Source organism: Peromyscus californicus, unplaced genomic scaffold (assembly GCF_007827085.1).
Source record: "Peromyscus californicus insignis strain IS unplaced genomic scaffold, ASM782708v3 Scaffold_20__1_contigs__length_68692818, whole genome shotgun sequence".
Lineage (NCBI taxonomy): Eukaryota > Metazoa > Chordata > Mammalia > Rodentia > Cricetidae > Peromyscus > Peromyscus californicus.
Window position 1 is genome coordinate 38,210,580 of NW_026294503.1, and position 22,494 is coordinate 38,233,073.

General features: G+C 48.0%; 1 protein-coding gene and 1 long non-coding RNA gene across 5 annotated transcripts in view; one reads left to right on the forward strand and one right to left on the reverse strand.

Annotated features, from left to right (window-relative positions):
* Trappc9 (trafficking protein particle complex subunit 9) overlaps nucleotides 1-22,494 on the reverse strand; it is a 479,962-nt gene that overhangs the window by 241,186 nt on the left and 216,282 nt on the right. The gene's annotated exons all lie outside the window — the stretch shown is intronic.
* On the forward strand, nucleotides 1,719-18,941 carry LOC128116587 (uncharacterized). The gene is made up of 2 exons (XR_008220528.1): nucleotides 1,719-3,878; nucleotides 4,795-18,941. It is a non-coding gene; the product is annotated as an uncharacterized LOC128116587 (long non-coding RNA).

Below are 22,494 nucleotides of genomic sequence, written 5' to 3' on the forward strand. Positions count from 1 at the left end.
TGGGGATCATACTGCAGACTATGGTGCCACAAGGAATGCCCGCCCCGCGCCAGGGAAAAGCCCCCGTGTCCTGGATGTTCTCGTTCATTCTTCAGTATTTACAGAGAAGAGCCTATTGTTAGGTTCACATATGAGGAAACAAAGGCTAGGAATCATACCAGAACCTTCGGCCAGGAAGAAATTGCGTAAGGATTTTGTGGTTCTGATTGTTTGATGTGTGGGGCGGGGGTTGGGAGAGGAGTGTACTTTTATGTGATAATAGACTTGGGGCCTGTAACAATGCGCGCTGGGTTGCCTTCCTGCCTGCTGGTGGTCAGTTATCTGACCCCAGTAAAAGCTCAGAGGTTGCAGAGGCTGTTTGATTGACAGGAGGCTCCTTTTGTTCTGTGGAGTTTTTATATGCTAATTGTTAGTTTGCATCTGCCTTCAGCTCATAATAGAATGTAGTTAAAATTTGCTGTAACTCACATCGCCCTGTAAAAGACAAACTATGTGGTTACTAATATAATTTAAAATGATTGCTTCTCTCAAAGTTTACAGCCCCATGTTAACTTTAATTTTTAAAACTGTAATGTATGTATGTGTGTGGTATTTTTTTTCCAGACTACTCAGGTGAAAATAAAAGAAAGAGACGTAATAGATTTGTGTAAATTTAATCGAAAATCCTAACCTGAGCATCAGTGAAACTGAAACTCCCATATATATGAGAAGTCAGAATCTGCATTGGCATATCCTGAAAATAAATGTGTGTTCAATAAATGAAATACCCAACAACAAACAAACAAGAGAACAGATTATAGAATGAACATGCTTTCTGCACAGGTGGCCAAGCACACATTCCCTTGTTTTGGTTCGGTTTTATCCAGGGCCAGCGTTACCTCTCTCCTCAGCCCTTGGCTCATGACATGGTGGAGCTGGGAATGGAAGGGCCGGCCCTATGTAACTGCAGAGGCCTGCAGGAGAGGAGGGGGCATAGACCCCTGGGACACTGGAGGTCTGAGTCTCATTTGCATAGACAATGCTTCTTGAGGGGTAGTTCAGTGCTCAGTTTGCAACCTGCAGGCTGTGGCTGGATCCCAATGTCTCTGGGGCTCCTATTTCATTGAGTTGTGACACAGAATGTTTCTTTTCTTTTTCTTTTTCTTTCTTTTTTTTTTTTTTGGAGCTGAGGATCGAACCCAGAACCCTTGCTAGGCAAGCGCTCTACCACTGAGCTAAAACCCCAACCCTTACACAGAATGTTTCTTAAGAGCCAGAGAACTGTCTAGTTTACCAGGAGTTACCAGGAGGACACAGTGCTGACAGCCAATAGCAAAACAACAACAACAACAACCGGGGGAGGGGTGTAAACAGCCAGAACAACAGGTGAAAAGAACCCAAAGGCCCCTCTGCTACGCCTCTCCCAAAGTGCAGACTGAGAGCCGAGGGTGAGCAGAGAGGTCTCCACTGTGCTTACCACTGTGACTCCCTCCTTGGTCCCTTCGGCTCTTTTCTGGGCCACTGAGGAAAGTTTAGGAAATCTTTTTTCAGAAGCACCTGGAATTCAATACTGTGTGTCTGTTTCCTCATGAGTAAACCAGACTAACAGTAAGATCTCCTCAGTGGATCCTGGGGAATGAGCAGGGACCCACCCAGAAGCAGGGGCTCCCCACCCCCACCCCCAGAGAAGCTTTCTTTTCTTTTTTTTTTTTTTCCCCTCCACCTTCAGGGGATGTTTTTCAATATAAAGGCTGACAGTCAACACCCAAGGACATGCTGAGTGCTACAGCAGTCTGTGAAGGATGTTGCGCAATTCCCCCATGCTGTGGTTTGAGTCAGAAATGCCCCACTCCCCAGACCCACAAAGGCTCCTGAGCTTGATTACTAGTTTGCAGTCGGTGACGTTGTAGACTCATCATTCAGCTTCCTGCTCAGGCTGGCTACCATGCCTTCCCTGCTATGAAGGCTTCAGCCTGCTGGAACCCGACATTAATTGCTTTCTTCCTTAAATTGCTTTTGGTCTTGGTGTGTTATCACAGCAACAGAAAAGTAACTAATACAGCCTATATTTTATAACACCCCCCCCAAACACAACAAAGACTTATCCAGGAAAAATCATCATGTTGAGAGACCCTAATATGAACTTCTAGAACAGCACTCAGAGTTGAGGAGGTATTAGGACACAGCTGAGACTTGCTATTTTTAGTCCTGACTTTAGGGACTCTCCTAGGAGCTGTTGATGACCTCTGGAGACAGTAGCTAGCAGGCTGGGAAGAGACAGAGCCAGGCCTTGAACCTGGGTGGCCTGGCTTCAGAGTCTGTGAGTTATCCACCACTCTGCCTGTCCATCCGGAAGAGAAGGGCAGAAAATGACAACAGCTGAATCCTCAGCTATGGAGGCCTGTGTCTATGGGTATGTAAATGAGAGGCCCCAGCAAGTGGTTTATCAGAATGCATCTCTATATTCAAGAACTTCAAACAAAGACGGCAAGAGGCTGTAAGTAGGGTGTGCTAGCTATGTAAAGGTTGTACATAGTCAACTCCGGGCTGCAGACCAGGGGGCGGGCTGCTACCTCTGCCTGAGTGGACCCTGGAAGGCTGCTTCTCCAAGCCAGGAGATGCCATATTTTGAAGCGGGACAAGAAAGGAAGGCACCGAAGAGGGAAGAAGACACATAAAGGGGTACAGAACACATCGAGGACCCACAGGAGGGTTACTGTAGACCCGTCCATGGACTTCCAACGGTTTGTGAAGACAATAGGTGTGTAGTGGGAAGTGGTGTGGGAGACAGCTACGGAGTTGTTCGGAACCAGCTCCAGAGCCAGGTGTGGTGGCACACGCCTATGACCACAGCACTTGGAAGGCTGAAGTAGAAGTAGTTCATGTTCAAGGCCATCCTGGGCTATATAGCAAGTTTAAGGCCAGCCTGGACATACAGTGTGACTCTCCCGACCAGGCCACATTATCCCTGATGATTTATCCGGGTAACTTAAAGGCCCCAGCTCTGAAGCAGGCAGCTGTGGGACGCTGTGTTCAGGGTGCTAAGGAGGCTGCTGTCTTAGGGGGGAACACTGCTGCCCTCAGCCTTGCCTAACAAAGAGGTTGACATGGTACTTCTTTGACGTTCCCCATGGTACAGAAGCTCCACTCCCTTCTAGCCCCTTAGCCCTTTTAGAAAAAGTCCTAACCAGCCATACTGACCAAGTTCAAGCTGCCATAGTTAACTCTGCCCCGACTGGCTCTGACAGTTATCTGTGCTATACCCATACCAAGACTCCAAGCCATAAGCACTAAACTTGCTTGCACAGTCACAGAAAGCCCTGTTAGGTTATTTCCACCCTCCTAGCAAGAGGTGGCAGCCTGACTGGTGAGAATGTGGCTTACAGGGAATCCAAGAGGCCCTCTTCCCCCTCTCTCCTTCCTCAGTTCCTCCCCTACTTCTGGGCATCCTCTTCCCAATAAAGAGCCTACAGTATTAGGCTTCCCGTCACTGGCTCAGTGGCACAGGGATAATTAGTGAGAGCACCCACAGGCTTCGTCTGCAGATCTCCAGGAAAGGGTGACTGCTCAAACAGTGTCTGACACGTCATGAACACTCCACCAACATATGGTGAGTTGACAAATCAATTGGAAATTCATTCTCAACAGTCAGCTCTTTGGAGCCCTCAACTGATGCTGTTGAATCTGTCTCCTCCCTGCCTCCGTGTCGTTAGGTATGAGTCTCAGAGCCATGAGAACAATGCTTTCTGCTGGAGGTACCGTGCCTGCCTTCTCTGGGACCATGGCTTATGCAAGGCACCCCGGTGCACCCTCTCTTGCTGCCTTCTTCCTTTGGACATCAAGACCTCCTTCTCTGGATTAGCTCATCCTGATGCCTTCTAGACTTAACTTCTACCGAGGTAACTCTTCCCAGTTTCTCTCCCGACTCCTGGGCTGGCTTTGCCCTTCAGTAACATCTCAGTGGCTGACACTGCTCACCCAGTGGACAGAGGCTCTGGGAAGGAAATGCCTTGCACTCAGTACTCCTGCCATGACCCCTAAGTCCTACCCCTTCCTTTCCTGCATGGCAGCCAGTGAGACAGCCCAGGGCGGGCCACTCTACTGCCTCAGTCTTGAGTGGCAGGAGGCTCCACTCCAGCCTATCCCTGGAATGGCAAGGACAGGGGAAACAGTAACTCGCTGGGTCAAATCAGTTCATAATCATTATTTTTAAAAAAAGTCTGGTACCCAGATCAAAAGGAAAGACAAAGGACAAAATGCTTAGTGGGTGAATCATGGGCTGACCTCAACCTTCAGAACAAAGTCAAGGCTAGTGCTACTCTGAGAACCTCCTTGCCTTCTTCTCATTTGGCGCCTAAACAAAGGGCAACGATGCCATCCAAGCCAAGGTCTGCACCCCAGGAAGTGAACCAGGTTTGTGGTTCGTCCTCACTGTGCATCCCAGGGAAGCTGTAACTAAGGAGGCACCTCAGAACCCTACCCCAGAGCACCTGTTAGACTTATCTGAGGAGTAGGCATGATGCCTACCACAGGCTCCTGGTGGCTGTCCCAACAGGAAACCAGTTGAACTGGGCCTGTCCATGAGGCCTAGCAGGGGAGTCAATGCCAAAGGTGTGGAAGCTGTTGGGAGGGCACCACAGAGCAAGTGAAGGTGGGAAGGGAGAAAGGGAATGCCAGGCATTCCCTCATTGTCTCTTCATGAACAAAGGTTTGTTAGGAGACTCCTGCCAGGTAACTTCCTTAGGCTTCACAGGTCCAAGTCACATGCAGATGCTCAAAATAGCAACCTATCTTCTTTCCTCCCCTTGGTATCAGTTTCCCTGCATCCTCACAGCTGCCCTGCATCCTCAAAGTCACCCTGCATCCTCACAGCCACTCAGCATCTGGCCCAGAGTTCAGTCAGAAGAAGCATTTGCTGAAGCCCATCTCTGACACATGGACACTGTCCCAAAGAGGAGTTCCTGCCCTGGGTTCCACAGACTCTGGGTGGTGACAACCCCAAGATACTGTAAAGAACTACAGTAGGGACAGCCAGTGACCTTCCTCAGAGGAGGCTTGTGCCATGGTAAGCCACAGGCAGGAACCACACCAGACACCTGGCCCTTCCTCCACTCAGCTGTCAAGCCCAGATCACCTGGACCCCTTGTCTGATGTCTTAGGGCTGTGACTGGCTGGCAATCATGCAGTAACTACACAGTGTTAGGCCCATGTCAGTCCTCCTGAGGGCCACGGCTTCGCTTAGTTGCTTATCATATCCTCAGTTCGGCACAGGGTTGTATATTGAGTGGAACGGCATATACAAAGGAATAGCCCGCCTCCAGCTATTAGCAGAAAGACTCAGTAAGTGGCTCCTTACCAGGATGGGTAGAACCTGTTATTACAAGGAGGCACCAAGTTGGCAGGAGGGTCGGGAAGAGCACTCACTGGGGAGTGACATCTGAGAACTCAAGGCATACCAGTGTAGAGAAGGATGCTGGGAGGAACAGTGTCCTGGCCCCAGGCAAGAGATAAGCATGTGCCAACGCTCACAGCTATGAGAAGAGATGGGGCTGGCATGGTAAGAAGGCAAGGGGGCCTGGGAACACTGCTGGACTTTATTCTGAGAGAAATGAAAAGGCATGAAGAGTCAAGTGAAATACTCGGTTTTCAAAATGTAAAGAGAAAGACAGATATACACACGTGTGTACATGCATGTAAACTGAGAGATCATAAGTAAATTACATAGCAGACTTTCTCTGGGTAGTATCTGAATCACTGATTCATAAATTTGTCAGGATGAATTGGGAAGTAGGGAGGTCAAGAATTTAATCCACTCCAAACCTCTGTTCCTAAATAACTGTGCCCTGTATGTACAGAAGGTCTGAGGGACAGTGGAATGGAACAGACAATCCAGATTAGCATCTGGCACAGTCCCCTACAAAAACTGTAGGATGCTGGACAACCTAACAAATCTCTCAAAACATCTGTCCCCTCATTTGCCAACCCATAACCTTTCCACCTGAAAGCATGGGCTACATGTCACATCTTGGGACACAAAGCCCTGTTTCCTACTATAATGAACATTAGGGAGGGCCATTACAAGCCTGCTCGGTAGATTCAGCACAGAAGCCTTGTGAAAATTAATGACACTTAAATCCTTCAGGCTGAACATGCCCTGTGTGTCCCTGAAAACCTGCCTCTAGCCTGCACTGTGCTACAAGTGAAGGGCTCAGACGACCGTAGCTCCAAGCTCTCTGCACTCTGGGCTTCCAGCTGGACCCAGACCTGTGGGCAGAATCAGCAAGAGACGAGACAGGAGAGTGAGTACGGTCAGAAAAGAAACCCTACAATCCAGATGGGCTGAGCCTTGTCCTCCCATGGGGAAGCGCTCTCCCCACAGTCCTCCTGTGCCCCCCTACCTGGAGGTTTTCAGGGTCCCCCAGAGGTTGCCAGCTGTAGTCAACTGCTTCACCATACCTCCCGCCTCCCACCACGAGGCTTTTGAAAAGAAGCCCTCTATTCAGTTTGCACCATGCCCTCTCTGACGTTGCCACCAGTTTCTGAAAAGAATCCTAAAGGTTATGTCCAATGAAAGCTCCCTTTTCTCGTATTCCTCAGCTTGGGCCTCAGGCCTGGTATGTGGCCACCTCTGGAACATGGGGCAGTGGGGGCCAGAAGCACAAAGGACATGCCAGCCAACACAGACCCTTGCACATGGCTGGCATAGGGTACCAGTGGACTGGGTGGGACAGAACACACAGACCACATAATCCTCATGTTCTGAGCCTGACTGCACATGCGAGTTAGGGGATGGGAAATTATCAGATTCCCGAGGCAGGGGTGAGAACCTTCCGTATGAACTGAGGACCAAACATGGAAGGAAAGACACTGGTGGTGGTGTGTGTGTGATTTTGGTGATAACAAGGCAGGATACTTTGTCTTGAAAAGTGATCAATATGGCAGATTAGTGCACAGAAAACAGAGCACAGATGAAACCCCCTAAAATATTTATGATGTTCGAGTGGTTTTTTTGAACAGAAGCAAGTTTTTCCTGTGCATGCCAGCCCACTCCATCAAAGGAACACTTTAATAAGGCAACTCCCTGCAGGAGGCTCAGCACGGGCGTCGCAGCAGGACGCAGTGGTGTGTTTCATAAGATATTCATGGTTCTCTCTAGAAAAGAACATTTTGGGAAGTAGGAAGCCCTTCTCCTTTATCAATCTGGCCATTTTCATAACCAGAGAAGTAATAATAGAGCGGATGCGCTAGAAAGCTTCTGCTGCTTTTTTGCCTTAAGGGAAAAAGGAGGTGGTGGAGAATTCTGGGTGATGATAATAGTACCATATATTAAACCTGACATCATTCATCAAGTGATGGGCAAGAGGCTGCGATATGTGACTTTTAATCCTCTGGGCTCAAGTCTCCACAAGAGCTGTGGCTCCAGATGCTGCACAGCAGCTCTTGTCCTGGCCTCACTGTTAGAAAGCCCTCTAGGAGCCCCCCTTCCTTTCCTCAAATACCACAGATATTGCAAGCTAGGCTCAGGCTGGTTTGGCCGAGATCTCTTGGGTTCTGCAGTGCCTCCCAGACACAGCCTCATTTTTAGTTGCTCAAAAACAGTCTTCACCAACTTCCCTTTGCTGGTTTCTTACCAGTCACTCACTCACTGCACATTTACTAAGCAACTATAATTCAGATTTTAGGAGTGGCGTCCTGTGCAGGACTGTGCGTACAGCAGTAAGATGAGTAAGGAAAAGCAGTGTGACACGGGACACAGACCCTTGGCCACAGGACCTTTATCTTAGGAAGAATGCAGCAGCACCCTCCTGGTTAGTAGGTGCCAGTGTCTTAAAGGACCAAGCCTGCTTTCAGACCCACAGCAGGGTGAGGGAACATTGGGAAAGTCTCAAGACACAGAAAGAACATGGGCATGTGTGAACTGATGGAGATGGATGTGTCAAGTGTGTTTGGGGTTGAAACAGCAAAAAGGACGGTATGAGTCCAAACACGACATTGGGATGGCAGAAATAATGCAGCCCTTGCACCAGCACAGCCAGTTTGCACAGGCAGAGGCTGTGGATGAGGCCTGTGCCATGAGGACCCCAAGCGAGGTCTGTGCACGTCCAACAAGACAACCAGGCCTCCTAATAGTGCCACTCCCTATGAGATTATGGGGGCCAATTGCATTCAAATTACTACATTCCACTCCTTGGCCCCCATAAGCTTATAACAATATCATAATGCCATTATTCACTTAGTCCAACTTCAAAGGGTCCCATAATTTATCACAGTCTCAACAATGTTTAAAAGTCCAAAGTTTCAAAGTCTCTTCTTTGATTCATGCAATCACTTAACTGTAACCCCCTGTAAAATCAAAACCAAAAAGCAGATCACATACCTCCAACATATAATGCCCAGGATATACACTACCATTGCAAAACATAGGGAAGGGAGCATAGTGAGGAAATACTAGACCAAAGCAAGACCGAAAACCAACTGGACAAACTCCAAACTATGCATCTCCATGCCTGATGTCAAAGCACTCTTCAGATCTCCAACTCTATTCGGCTTTGTTGACTGCAACACACTTCTTTCTCCTGGGCCGGTTCCACTCCCTATTAGCAGCTCTCCTCAGCAGGTATCCCTGGGCTCTAGCCTCTCCAACATCTTGGTTTGTCTAAGGCAATCCAGGCTTCAATGTCACAGCTTCACACAATGGCCTCTCTAGTCCTCCATTCAAGGACACCCCTGACACATGCCTTGCATCAGCAGCTTTCCTTAGTCTTGGGCAAATTCCATAGCCCCTTTCTTCTATCCTTAATGCCAGAGCCACATGGCCGAAGCTGTCAAGTTCTGCTGCTTACTAGGGCTGGAACATGGCCCACTTGTTCAATTACATCTTCATCAGCTTTCTATCCTTCACTGCCTAAGCTTGGTTGTCCTGAAACGGAATCTCTAGACCAGGCTGGCCTCAAACTCAGAGATCTGCCAACCTCTGCCTTCCCAGTGCTGGGATTAGAGACATGCACTACCACACCTGACTCTAAGATTTTCTTTAGTTCCTTTTCACAAGTTGGAAACTTAGCTGGGTGGGATCTTGCCCTGAGGTCACTGTGGAACCAAAGTAAGGCCAAAATGCTTTCACCCTAAAACTAAGGCCTAAGACTTCTCCTTTTAGCTACAGGCCATAAGTTACTGGAACAGGCCAGGAGTTACTGAAACCAGTCAGTCCAGATTCCAGAAACCAGGAAGTGTAAAAGTACAGAGTCACAAGGTAGTCAGGAGGTAATGACTGCCAGACTATGGAATGTTCTCTCCCTGGTTCTCGAGGTAACTGTTTGACCATAGAATGTCCCGACCCTAGTTTCCATAGTGACTGTGTAATCACCAGATGCCCCCATCTGGGGGCAGCCAATGAGGAATGGTGAGGGACAACCACCTCCTTAGAAGGAAAATTGAATCGTGATTTCTGGAATTCCTAGACACAAGCCAATCAGAATTGTACCCATACTAGCACCCCTAAACGATGTAACCTTGTGATTTTTTTCCTTTAAAAACTGAGCTTGCAGAAAGGTGGGCACTTCCTCCAGCCTCCACTGCGTTGGATCTGTTGGACGAAGTCCCTGCCTAGGCTTGTATTGCTTTTGGATTAAACCTTGCTTTTGCATTCTGGTATACTCATCCTCAGTGGTCTCTCTGGGGGTCGAGATCTGGGCACAACAGTCACCACTCCCTTTATTCCATTTCTTAATCAGTTATCTCCTTAAACACATGATTTAGCTCTATTCTACTTCCTGGTGCCCCTTTTCACAATGCGTACATTTTGTATTTTTATTTGATCAGCTTGCTCCTTTTCATTATAAATCTTCGTTAAGGTTAACACTAATAACCAGAGGACAGAGTCTATACTGTTTTGAGATTTCCTCTGCCAATGGAATTAATCCAAAAACTCTTCACTTTAGCCTCAGGCAGACTCTTCAGACAAGGGCAAAAAGCAGCCACATTCTTCACCAAACTATCACAAGAATGAATTCTAGGCAACATACTAAAATTCTTCTCCTTTGAAACCTCTTGAGCCAGCTCCCCACAATTCAAATCACTGTCAGCACCACTGTCTTCCATGCTCCTACTAGTACGGCCCATTAAGCAGCACTTAAAACATTCCACTGCTTTCCTAACCCAAAGTACCAAAGTCCACATTCCTCCAAACAAAAACATGATCAGGCCTATCACAGCAATTCCCCTAGTCTCTGGTACCAACTTATTTCTTAGTTAGGGTTTCTATTGCTGTGAAGGGACACCATGACCATGGTAACTCTTGTAAAGGAAAACATTTAACTGAGGTGGAGGCTTGCAGTTCAGAGGTTTGGACCATTATCATCATGGCAAGGAGCATGGTGATGTAGAGGCAGACATGATGCTGGCTACATCTTGATCAGGAGGCACCAGGAAGTTGACTCAGTGTCATAGTGAGCGAAGGTGGAGCAAAAGAGACCTCTAAGCCTGGGGCCCCACAGTAACACACTTCCTCTAACAAGGCCACATCTCCTAATAGTGTCACTCCTTTTGGGGGCCATTTTCTTTCAAACCACCACAGAAACCATGGTCAAGAGATTTTCCTTAATTGAGCCTCTTCCAAATATAGTCAAATTTCACGCCAGAGCCAGAGGGACTAAGAGTCCCCAGGAAAGCCAGGTAGGCCCAACTGTGTTACAGTAAGATAAGGCATGATGACCAGAGGGCCAGGATAACATCAAGGCCAGGGTGAAAGGAGAGAATCCCCACAGTATAACCCTGAAGGCAGCAAGCCTGTGGGACATAGGACTGTGATTTGGAATGAGCTCAGGAAATGCAAGCTAATTTTAGCCACAGCCAGAGAAAACCATGATTCAGATGATAGAATGCTGAACAAAAACTCAGTATATGACCAAGCAGAACAGGAACCCAGTGACTGGTCCCTCCAATCCACAGGTAACCACGCTATACAGGAGAGCCACATCCTCAACTCCAGTCTCATATCTGCCCTCCAGCTTCAAGGCAATTCTCACTGCTCAACTCTGCCATCCTCTTAGGAGCAGGGCCACTTCTGTAAACAACTCAAGTGGAGACAGGGCTGGGGTGTCAACACAGTCGGTAAAACGTTTGCATTGCAAGCATGAGGACCTAATATTGTTCCCCAAAGCCCACATTTAAAAAACCCAAACAAACAACAACAAGGCACAGTGGCGTGAACTTGTGATCCCAGTGCTGGGGAGGTGGAGACGGGTGGATCTTTGGGGCTCACTGGACAGCCAGTCTAGCTTACCCAATGGGACCCTATCCAATGAGAGACACATCTCAAAAAAAAAAAAAAAAAGGAAGAAATGAGGGAGGGGAGGGGAGGAGGGAAGGAGAAGGGAAGGAAGGAGGGGAGGGGAAGACAGACTGGAGAGCCCCTGAGGAACGGCAGCCAAGGTTGCTGAGTTTGAATGTATCTCAAAGAGAGTGACACTCTTGGGAGGTGTGGCTTTGTTGGCATGAATATGGCCTTGTTAGAGGACGTGTGTCACTGTGAGGGCAGGCTTTGAGGTTTTCTGTGCGCAGAATGCCGCCCAGTGTGACAGTCAACTTCCTGTTGCCTATAAGATATAGGATACTCAGCTACTACACTAGCACCATGTCTGCCTGCATGCCGCCATGCTCCCCACCATGACGATAATGGACTGAACCTCTGAAACTTTAAGTGAGCCACCCCAATTAAATGTTTTCTTTATAAGAGTTGCTGTGGTCATGGTGTCTCTTCACAGCAATTGAAACCCTAAGACAGTTGTCTTCTGGCTTGTGTGCTTGTGTGCATACACACACATACATGCCCACACACATAAACGCACACAGATAAAGAAGTCAAGTTGGTCCCCTAAGGGTCTCTCATATATTTGAGCATCACAGACACACTTCTGTTGATACTACTACTCCATCCTATAGCCTGCTTTAGAAAACTGAGGTAAGAGGGGGTTGGGCAAGTACTCCAGATGGGGATGTTGATAATCACACCAGGGATTTTAGAGTGGTCCAGATCCCTCCAACTCATACGGTGGGCTCCTCCAAATGCCACCTCTTCTCTACTAAAACTCTCTTGAGTTCATGGAAGGAAGCATCATTTCAGCTGGGCTCATCAGAACTGCCTGGGGCTTTTCAGAAGATTCATCTCTGCTCACCTTCACCAGCTCCTCTTTCTGCATGCATCTCACCCCTGCCCCCCAATGAGACTGTATTCCTGGGTCCCATATCTTATCCAGATTTCTAAAAGTGAGTGCCACAAAACCAGTGATCAATGAATTTGTAGGCAACAGATGGAGAGGAGTCTGACACACAACAGCACCTTGGCTATGCTTGCCCAGCCAAGCACACACACACACACACACACACACACACACACACACACAAACATTCAGCCTTGGGTTAGGCACTGTGGCAGATGTCCAAGAAAGAAGAGACATTACCCAGCCTTGAGTTAGTATCTAAAGTGTACCCACAAACTAGAAATTAGTGAAAATTCCTCAAATCACAGTACGGTGTAATTTCATTCCCTTATTTCCCAGAAAAACAAGCATGGCCAGGCCTAAGCTGAAAGTGATGAATGAGGCAGGTACTCTGCCAGCTCCTTTCTTCATTAGCATTTGCCTGATTTGCAAGCTTCTGAGTTAATTAATACAATATGGAGCATTCTTCCAGAAAATGATTTTAAGTAGATTATGGCTTTTCATATTTTTATCTGCACATCGCTCTACTGCAGTGCCTTCATCCACCAGGCATGCTTCTACCTACCTGTTCATATATCCCTATCTGTTTATACATACCTACATCCACCCATCCACTCCACCTATCCATCCATCCATCCACCCACCCCCATATATACATACATATTACATACATACACACACACCCATCCATTCATCTATCCATCCATCCACCAACCCCATACATACATACATATATACATACATACATACACACACCCATCCATTCATCTATCCATCCATCCATGCACATCTACCCACCTATCCACTCACCCACCCACCCATCTACTCATCTGCCCACCCATACATACATTCATCCACCTATCCATCTATCTTCCCACCCACCCATCCATCTATCTACTCATCCACCTGTCTATAACTCCATCCACCCACACATCCATCAATCTACCCACCCACTCACTCATCTACCTATCTACTCATCTATCCATCTATCCTCCCTATCTAAAGATCCACATATCCATTCACCTACCATCCACCCATCCATCCCTCTAGTCAATCGAAATGTATGGAATACAAGCTATCAACAAGTTGTGTGGAAGATCCTGAGAGCAGGAGAGTGGGGGAGCAGTACAAGAAGAAAATCAGATTACTATGTCGGAAGTTAAGAGGTCATCGGGAAAGCCTGCACTGAGCGGATACCCATGGACCACGTCTGAAAGGAGAAAGAGGACACCAACATGTCCCAGCGATATGTAAAAGTGAGGAAAGGACACATATCACGGGGGTATATAGTGGCTGCAAGGGCAGAAGCCTAAGCAGGACTCCTAGGCTTGCAAGACTCTGGTGTTGCCAGAGTCAACAACAGAGTCAACAACAAGCGGCAGCATTGGCACGCTGTACCTCAGATGGTGAGAGGCATGCTGGGAGTCAGGGCTGAGGCAGGAAGAGTGGGAAGGATATGGAAGCCTGTGTGTGGGGAGGATGAAGCCCAGGTGTGGGAGGAGCATGAAGCCTGGGTTTGGGAGCACAGAGACTGGGCATGGGAGCTCAGGCTCAACTAAACCACAGGGAGGAACAGGAGATCTTCAGGAGAAGGCACCTGGCTGAGGGAAGAGAGAGGGCAGAATGGCTGCCATGACCCAGGAGAGTGGCGGAGCCCAGCCAGAGCTGGAGCTGCTAGGGCAGTAACAGACATGGCAGAAGAGAATTCAGAGGCTTTCCTGCCAAAGCCATAGGCACAGGCACACTGGGGACTCATCCCCAGAAGTAAAAGTGTGTACCTATCCTATTGCAGGCCCGAGGGCTCCAATGAGGGATCTTTATCCCTTCTAAAAGGCTCCTCTGCTGAGCTCTGGCTCCTTCCAGAAGAGGCCAAGTGACAAATTAGATGCAGTCCTGTCTGGCTATCTCTTAAGGTGTCTCCTGTGACCTCGACCCTCAGCTGACACATTCCCCTGACTATAGCTGAACATGGCCGAGGTGACAGGATGTCTGTGACTGGACAAGCTCCCACCTCACAGGAGTCTCTCCCCTGCGCTGTGACACAGGAAACAGTGGCTCCCTGGGAAGTCCCAACATGGCAGACCCTATGTGTGACATCAAGTCAAGAGCTATCTATCCTCAGCAGACAGCAGCTAGCAACCAAAGTTTTTACGTCAAGGACTGAAAGGAACAGGATGCTACCAACAACACAGGAGAGCTGGAGACACCGCCGTCCTGGGCTGGGCTCTGGCTGCATCTATGGCCCTCGCAACACCTCAACTGCAGCCCTGTGAGATCTGAACTTAGGATCCAGCTAAGGGGCCTGAGAGCTGCCCCATCAAAAATGAGGCAGGGGCAGGTCTGTGTCTCTCTGAGAATGAAGTCCATGCTAACTTAAGCGAGGTCATTAGATAGCTAAAGCACTTAGTAGGGTTAGCAAAGGCCTCAGGTCAGAGAGGGACCAGAACAGCCCCAAGACCTGCTCTGTCCTGGCTTCTGAGGCTGAAATAGGGAGCGCGGAGATCCCAGATCCGCGGCAGAACCAAACACGGTGTTATTTGCCCAGTGCACACACTGAATGTTTGCCGAGTGCGAACATGGAAACGTTTTCCTGAGCCCTTTAAATCTTCACTTTTATTCTGTGTATTGAGCATGACTCATGCACACAACTGTCAATTTGGCATCTCCCCGAGGATGTCAAGGCAGGTCCTCGGTGCCAAGGCCTCCTCAGATGAATTTCCTGTCCCCGCCTTAAGCCAGACCCCTACCCAGACTTGCCTATCCATCAACAGCCCACCCTCCGTCTTGCTGCTGGTCACCACCGCTCACACCACAGCCAATCCTCTGTCCCTTGGAAACGTACTTCAGATCCAAACAACACCACCCACGGCCATGGTGACAGTCTGAGACCCCAGCTCCAGCCTGAGCTCACAGCCGCCCCCTCTGGCCTCCCGCTGCTGCCACGTCTGCCCTCTTCCACTTAATCTCCAAACTCCAGCCAAAACAGCTATTTTCTTAAGTGAAATTGCAAATTTCAGTCCTACTTAAAACCTTCGCTGGCATCCACTGCCTCTTGATCAAATGAAGTCCCTTGACCCCGGAGTGGCCTGAGTCAGCAGATCCTGTGGCTCTGGGTGAGCTAAGTCCACTTCCTCATCTCTCCCTGCAAACAGCCGCAGCCCCTCTGGGCCAGACCTTCCAAGAGCTGGGCCACAGTGTCTCCTATGCTGGCTGAAATATCCCCCATCTTTGTGCATCTCAATTTTAGCATCAATCCCTGGAAGAGTCTTTCACTACGTGATATCCCTTTCCTCAGTGTGTACAGCGGGATTACTAAGCAGAAAATCACATATGCGTCTATTTGTACTGATGTCTTCCCGCTCAGACTATCAGCTGCCCAGGAACCCAAGTGGTGGGTGTCCACCTGCCACATGCTCAACAGGAGAGCTACCATAAAGCCTGGTCCCTGAGGGCCCTGATGGCACTTTCACAAGACAGATCCTTTGCTTCCCAAGAGGAGTACAGGTGCAGTTCCCTAAGGGATACTAGGAGGCCAGGGTAGCAGCTCTCAACCTAACTTCCTCCCTCAGATAGGTCCTGGTGTACTCTGGTCTGGATCTCTCCAGGATGTGGGTATCCTCAAGATGGAGGGAAAAGAAAGACAGCCATACCCATGTTGCTCTGTAGATTTCTCAGAAGTTCATACCCAATCTGTCTGAGGTCCTTGAAACCACTGTGGCAAAGGATCGCCGACCCACTGGCTTAACTGTATTAACCCCACAGTTCTAGAGGTCAGAAGTGCTAAGACCAGGGTGGCCCCAGAGTGGTCCAGCTGGATGCTGGAAGCTTCTGGATGCTTCAGAGCAGAATCAGTCTTCTGGTCGTTCTGGCTTCTAGAAGCCCTGGCACTCACTCTGTGGTTGGGCCCTGGCTTCACCTCCCCCTGCGGCCTTCACTGCCATGTAACCTGCTGTCTGTGAGCCCTGTACCCCACTCTCTTCTGACAACCCAGGCGATCACTTTAGCCCACCTGGATAATCCAGGATCAGTTCCTTCTCTCGGGTGTGACATGGACAGAGTCATATCACCCAAGTCTGTGCGAGGACACTTACTCAGTGTCCGGGGATGATAACCTCTTTGGGAGGGTGTTCTCCATGTAACATAATGCCCCTCCCTCACTTGGCCAAAGGGAGTCCCAGGACCAATCCTAACATCTCAAGGGAGGGAGCTCTCAAGCTCTTGGCCAAGTGTGAAGTCAGTGGGGAGGGTCAGTCTACAATGCCTGGTGACAGTACTATGGCTGCCTTTGGGGGCTGAGCTCATAGAGAAGAGGCTCATTGCAGAGCTCCAGGGACTCGGAGGCTCTGAATTTTTCAGAGCTTTAGAAGGTGACATCAAGGGTCCTCAGGTTTAAATCTTCCCATTTTTAGAGAAGAAGACACTATCCTTTAAAGACACACTCTTGATAAAGTTATAGGGCCTCACAGCATGCCAAATGGGTGGCCCTGAGTAAGTCACGGGATGCTGTTTGCACACCTTAGAAGCAGAGGCTTATGCACCCCTCACTGCCTCCTCCCAGGAGTAGAGCAGTAGTTCTCAACCTTCCTAATGCTGTGACTTTTTAATACAGTTCCTCACGTTGTGGTGACCCCCAACCATAAAATTATTTCACTGCTACTTCCTAACTATAATCTTGCTGCTATTAAGAATCACAACGTAAATATTTGATAGGAAGGATATCTGATATGTGACCCCTGTGAAAGGGTCATCTGAGCCCGCCTCCAAAGGGGTCATGACCCACAGGTTGAGAACTTCTGGGGGTAGAGCGAGGTGGAGGAAGAGCAGTAGAGTGTGCTAAGGCCACACAGTGGTGGTGTGTGACAGAGCAGTGGATATGAACACAGGCAGGCCGCCCAGAAACAAAGGAACGGACCAGAGAATACTGGGGGGGGGGGGGACTCCAAAGCTGAGCCGAAAGCTGTTTGAGGCCCAGAAGGAAGGGCTTCTGGAGTCAGGAGCCCTGCTGCAGAAGACACCAGCAAGCAAGGAAAGAACATATTGGCTGGCAACGCTGGGAAGCTCCAGGCTCAGTTCATCTGGAAGAAGGCACTGCTCCTTCAGAGGGAGCCTTGCCTGTAACTTCAGAAGGCCTGAGAGCATTCAGGTATGAGTAAGGCTGAGGAGCAACAGGAAGTGGGGAAAGGATCAGAAGTGGAGGCGGCTGCTGCGGACCGCAGAAATACATCCTAAGAACTCAGCTGGTTATGGCAAAGTCACTACCTGGAGGGATCAGGGAATTCCTCCAGAGGAAGCCAAATTCCAAGAAGCTTTTGGTGTTATTTGGCTTGTTATATATCAGCTGTCTTCTGTTATGAAAATTATGTGTGCCTTCATAGTTTTCCCAATTGACTTTTCCCTAAGAAGGGCTAACAGTGTGGACTGATCACTCTCTGGACATACACATTCCAGGTTTTGGAGAACAGCCTCAGGAAAGCCTTCCTCTGGAATCAGATATCTCCCTTGGCCACTTTCAAGGACTAGCAGTAATAACAGCCCACATGCAAGTCTCCTGATTTAAGATAAATTCCACAAGGAGACACTGCCTAGGTCAGGTGGATGTTAAGTAATAGTTTTACACAACTTAGTCATACCCTCCTTTCTTATAGCCTTACTAACTTTATAGACCTCTAACTCCTTACCTAACCACTTCTAGGAATATTTAGATAACCTTCTGAGCTGATAGCTATGCTCAGTCAGAACCCCAGTTCAAGCCTCCCTGTAATTATCATCATTGGCAGCATCTGGCCAGGTCCATCTCCAGATGGAGGAAAGTACCTTATCAGAGATACCTCTGTACTCTCTAAGTACAGACTAAAGCATCCAGGCTACCTGTTTGAGAAGGCCTGGCAGATGTGCCAATTAAGCTTAACTACCTCCTTTCCCAAATCTTTCCTCCAGTTCCAGATCTCCCTTTAACTATCACCAGAGGGATCATCTAGCAACTGAGCACACTTTCCCCCACCCTGCAGAAAAACGGCAGATAGCTTGGACAGACAGGAGCCACAGGAAAAAAAGAAGGCAGTTTTATTTTCTCCCATTGACCTAACAACTTATAGATTCTTAACATTTTCTACTAATCACGTTTAAGACTATAGTTGAGCACATAAGATCCCTCTTCTTAGATATTACCCAAATTTAGCCTTTAGTTAATTCATTTCCCCATTGGTCACTTCCCTTTGGGGTTGCAAATGATAACTAATGGCTATTACCTCTCTATGTGATTCTTATCACCCCTCCATTTAACCCTGGAAGCCTGGCTTTGCACTGCTAAGGGAATACTGCTTATAAGTGTATATATACCGGGACTTCCAGAGCACTGGAGGACAGAGAAGAGAAAAGAGAATGGAAGAACTAGATGGGTAAGAACTTGAGAGGAACAAACTGAGATGGGGAAGAACTAGACTGAAGGGCTAGAGGAGAGTAATAGAGGAATGAGATGGAAGATGAGGAAGAGCCAGATGGGGAAGAACAAGATGAGGAAGAACAAGATGAGAGAGAAGGAGATGGGAGAGGAGCTGATAGGGGAAAGAACTAGATGGATGAGAACCTAGAAGAGGCAGAACTAGATGAAGGAATTAAGATAGAACCTGGAGGGGACAACTGATATATGTAAGGAGAAACTGGGCAAGAAAGGAGCTAAAAATGAGAGCAGAGTATAAGCTTGTAGAGAGAGAACTGACAATAAAAAATGTGTGGACTAAGGAGTTTCGTGTACATAGATTCATTTCCTTTCTTCAAAGATTAATTATCAGCTGGTTGCAGATTCTTCCCGAGCCCTGGGAGGGGACTATTGAGGGGATGGACCCCCATAGTCACCAATAGGCAGCTTTCCAGTTGAGCATATTTGTTAGATCCTATCTTATTTATACAATGGAAGTGGGGTCTGACGACAGGGCCAAGGGCTCTTGGTTGCAATGTGGAAGAGGGGAGAGAAGGGGAGAGATGGGAGCAGCTTTAGGCTGTCCTTGGGGTCCGAATTAGGGTTCAAGGGAGGGGAGAAGAGGCCAATGGTGGGCTCCTCTGACACACATGACTAAGACAGTCTGTGGGCATCAGACACAGGAGAAGCAGCGGCTCCATTTCAGAACTGGTTTCACCAGTTTATAACCAGGTTATAAAGCAGCCAAGTGGCTAGCCAGCCCCGTCATCACCCACATCACGGATCCCTCGGAGCAGAAGGGAATCCACGCTCCCATCGTGACATTTGCACACACGTTAATGCTTCAAAAATGCACAAAAGCTTCAAGATAGGGTCCAATTTAGTCTGCAGTTGAATAACCAGAAGCACAATGATCCTAAAATTAAATGACATCATCTGTCACAACAGTGACTTTCTAATTTGAATTAAGGCACTGTGGAATTTTATATGGGAAAGAAACATTTAATTAGGACGGTGTATTCTGCCAGAGCAGACTCAACAAAAAGCAGCCACTCAGTCTGGCCAGCTTTACTGAGGCTCTCCACCAGCCATCAGTGGCAAGGATGTAGGGGGAATCCTAGTCACCTAAGAGTGTACCAGTGGGGACCTAATTCATATGTGCAGTGGTGACTCTGGCTCTTTGGGTGACAGCTAGCATGTCACACTACAAGGGGACATGAGTCTTAACGTTCACAGGGGGAGTTCCCAGATGGTGCTGGATTCCAGGTCCCCTGACACAGCAGGACACAGTGGGTCTCAGATCCAAGTCAGCATCCTTTCAGCAGCCACAGTATGCCTCCATGAAATTAGCATTAGGACTCACCATAGCTTTATCTGTGGCCAAAGAGACAGGGCGGCTCTCCCTACTGAGCTAAGAATTAAAGTGATGGTGTCTTAGTCTTTTTTTCCTATTGCTACAATAAATACTCCAATAAAAAAAAAACGACTTTAAAAAGAAAGGATTTATTCCACTCACAGGTCAAGATACAGTTTATTCTGGTGGGGAAATCAAGGCAGCAGGGGCTTGAAGCAGCTAGTCATATCACATCCATAGTCAGGAAGTGGAGAGTGGTGAATGTTGTCACTGCTCAGCTCTCTTTTTCCACTTACACCATCCAGGATCCCAGCTAGGGAATGGTGCCACCCATAGTGGGTGGGTCTTCTCATCTCTTATTAATGTAATCAATATAGTATCTCACAAACATATTGAGGGGCCCATATATCACAGGTGATTTTAGATTCTGCCATGTAGTATCACACCCCATGTCACATAGTGTCCCACTAATCCTCCTAGCCAGGCAGTGAATACCTCAAAAGAAAAGACCACGTGTAATGCATAGCCTAGTCCCTGGCATCCTGACTTTCATCTGAGATGCATGTGTGTTCCATAAGCACTCCATGAGTGAGATAAACTAAAATCTTGAGCCTCCTTGATTAATTTATTTAAAGGAGGTGGGTGTATCATTGAAGACACACACACACACACACTTTCAGAAAGTCATTTGCATTTTTTTGTTTTTTATTTACTTTTGAGACAGCTTCTGAAGACCAGGCTGGCTTCACACTCACTATGTAACTAAGGATGACCTTGAAATCCTGATTCTCCTGCCATAGTGCCTAGTTTTTTGCAGTGTTGGGGATCAAATCCAAGGCTTCCTGCATGCTAGGCACTCATCCTACCAACTAACCTGTATCCCAGCTTCATCTCACATTCCACTCATCATCTAAGACGTTCTTGGTTTCAAAGGTATTCCTGTCCCAGGAAGCGGCTGCCATAACTAGAAGTAGAGTTCCCACACGAATGATGCAGTCAGAGTCTGTGACTACGATAATAACTACAACCCCAGTTCACGAGTCTGCACTGGCTGAGGTGCCGGCTTCTGGCCAAAAAGAAGGTCCTAAGACTGTATGAGCCAAGACAGTTTTAAGCTAAAGTCATAAGTTCCAAGGCCTAAATTCACCTCTATTATGAAAGTGGAAGTGATATTATAACTTTTAAAGGGCGAGTTATTAGCCAACAAACAAAGATAGCATCTACTTGACTCACCAAAATGATTCACAAAGAAAAGCTAAATTGGCTTTTCAGCCAAAAACAAAGACAGCGAGGACAATGACTTACACAAAAGGTACGATTCACAGCCAACTTAATTTGTTGTTATCAACACCAAAGGCAGGAAGCGTTGGCCTTCCTTTCCTTGGGCCTGTGGCTAACTGCTCACTTCACATGGTCACCACAGGACCTTTCAATCAAGACTGCTTGATGTATGACTTCTTTAACTTCGGAGAAGGAGAAAATCTACCCGAGTCTTCATGGGGGTAAAAAAAAAAAAAAAAAAAAAAAAAAAAAAAAAAAAAAAAAAAAAAAAAAAACTGGAGTCCTGGACAATCAAGCTAGCCACAAAGATGCTGGTACCCACAGAGACCATGGGGGTGGCTGGCTATGGGGTTGAGGCTGCTGTGCAGGCTAAAGACCTCTGGTGGGGACAAAGGCCAGGATAGAAATTGTTCCCCATTCTGCCCTGCACGTCTGGGGGGAGAGGCATGTTCACTTCTTTGAGAGAGTGCAAAGGATGTGGTGCTAACTGAATACCCATTACGGTCCTGCCCTGCAGATCTACAGAACAAACCTTCGAGGCAGAGGCAGGGATTAACAGGCCCTACACTTTACACAAGAGAAAATTGAGGCTCAGGATGCAGGTGAATTGCCCAAGGGTCTGTAAACGGCAAGCTTAGCCCTGGAGCCAGGCCTGCTCAGCTGCAAACGTTCTGTCCACCTGCCCATGGCTCTGCTAAGCCCTTCTGATAATGAGTCAGTGTGCTAAGGAAAGGTCAGGGCATAGGGGACAGGGAGACTGGTTCCTTCCTTGAGGAGGCAACTTCACCGCCCTTTAAAATCCCATTAAGAAGGCTCCTCTTCTAAAATCTTTGTTGCTCTGCCAAGTAGGTAGATTTTCTTTTTTCTTTTTTTCTTTTTTTTTTTGGGGGGGGGGGGTTTCGAGACAAGGTTTCTAGACAAGGTTTCTCTGTGTAGCTTTGTGCCTTTCCTGGAACTCGCTCTGTAGACCAGGCTGGCCTCGAACTCACAGAGATCCGCCTGGCTCTGCTTCCCGTGTGCTGGGATTAAAGGCGTGTGCTGCCACCGCCCGGCTGATTTTCATGAAGCTTTTATCAGCGGAAGGCAAGGGCCCTTCCCGGTCTCAAGTCACCCCTCAATCACATGCTAACACCCAACTACGTGACTTTCTTTACTAACTTTGCCAGCCTCCGCTTGGGCAGGTCAGTCCTGAAGTTACGGAGTGTCCATTTTCATTGTCCACATGAATGGATAAAGAAACA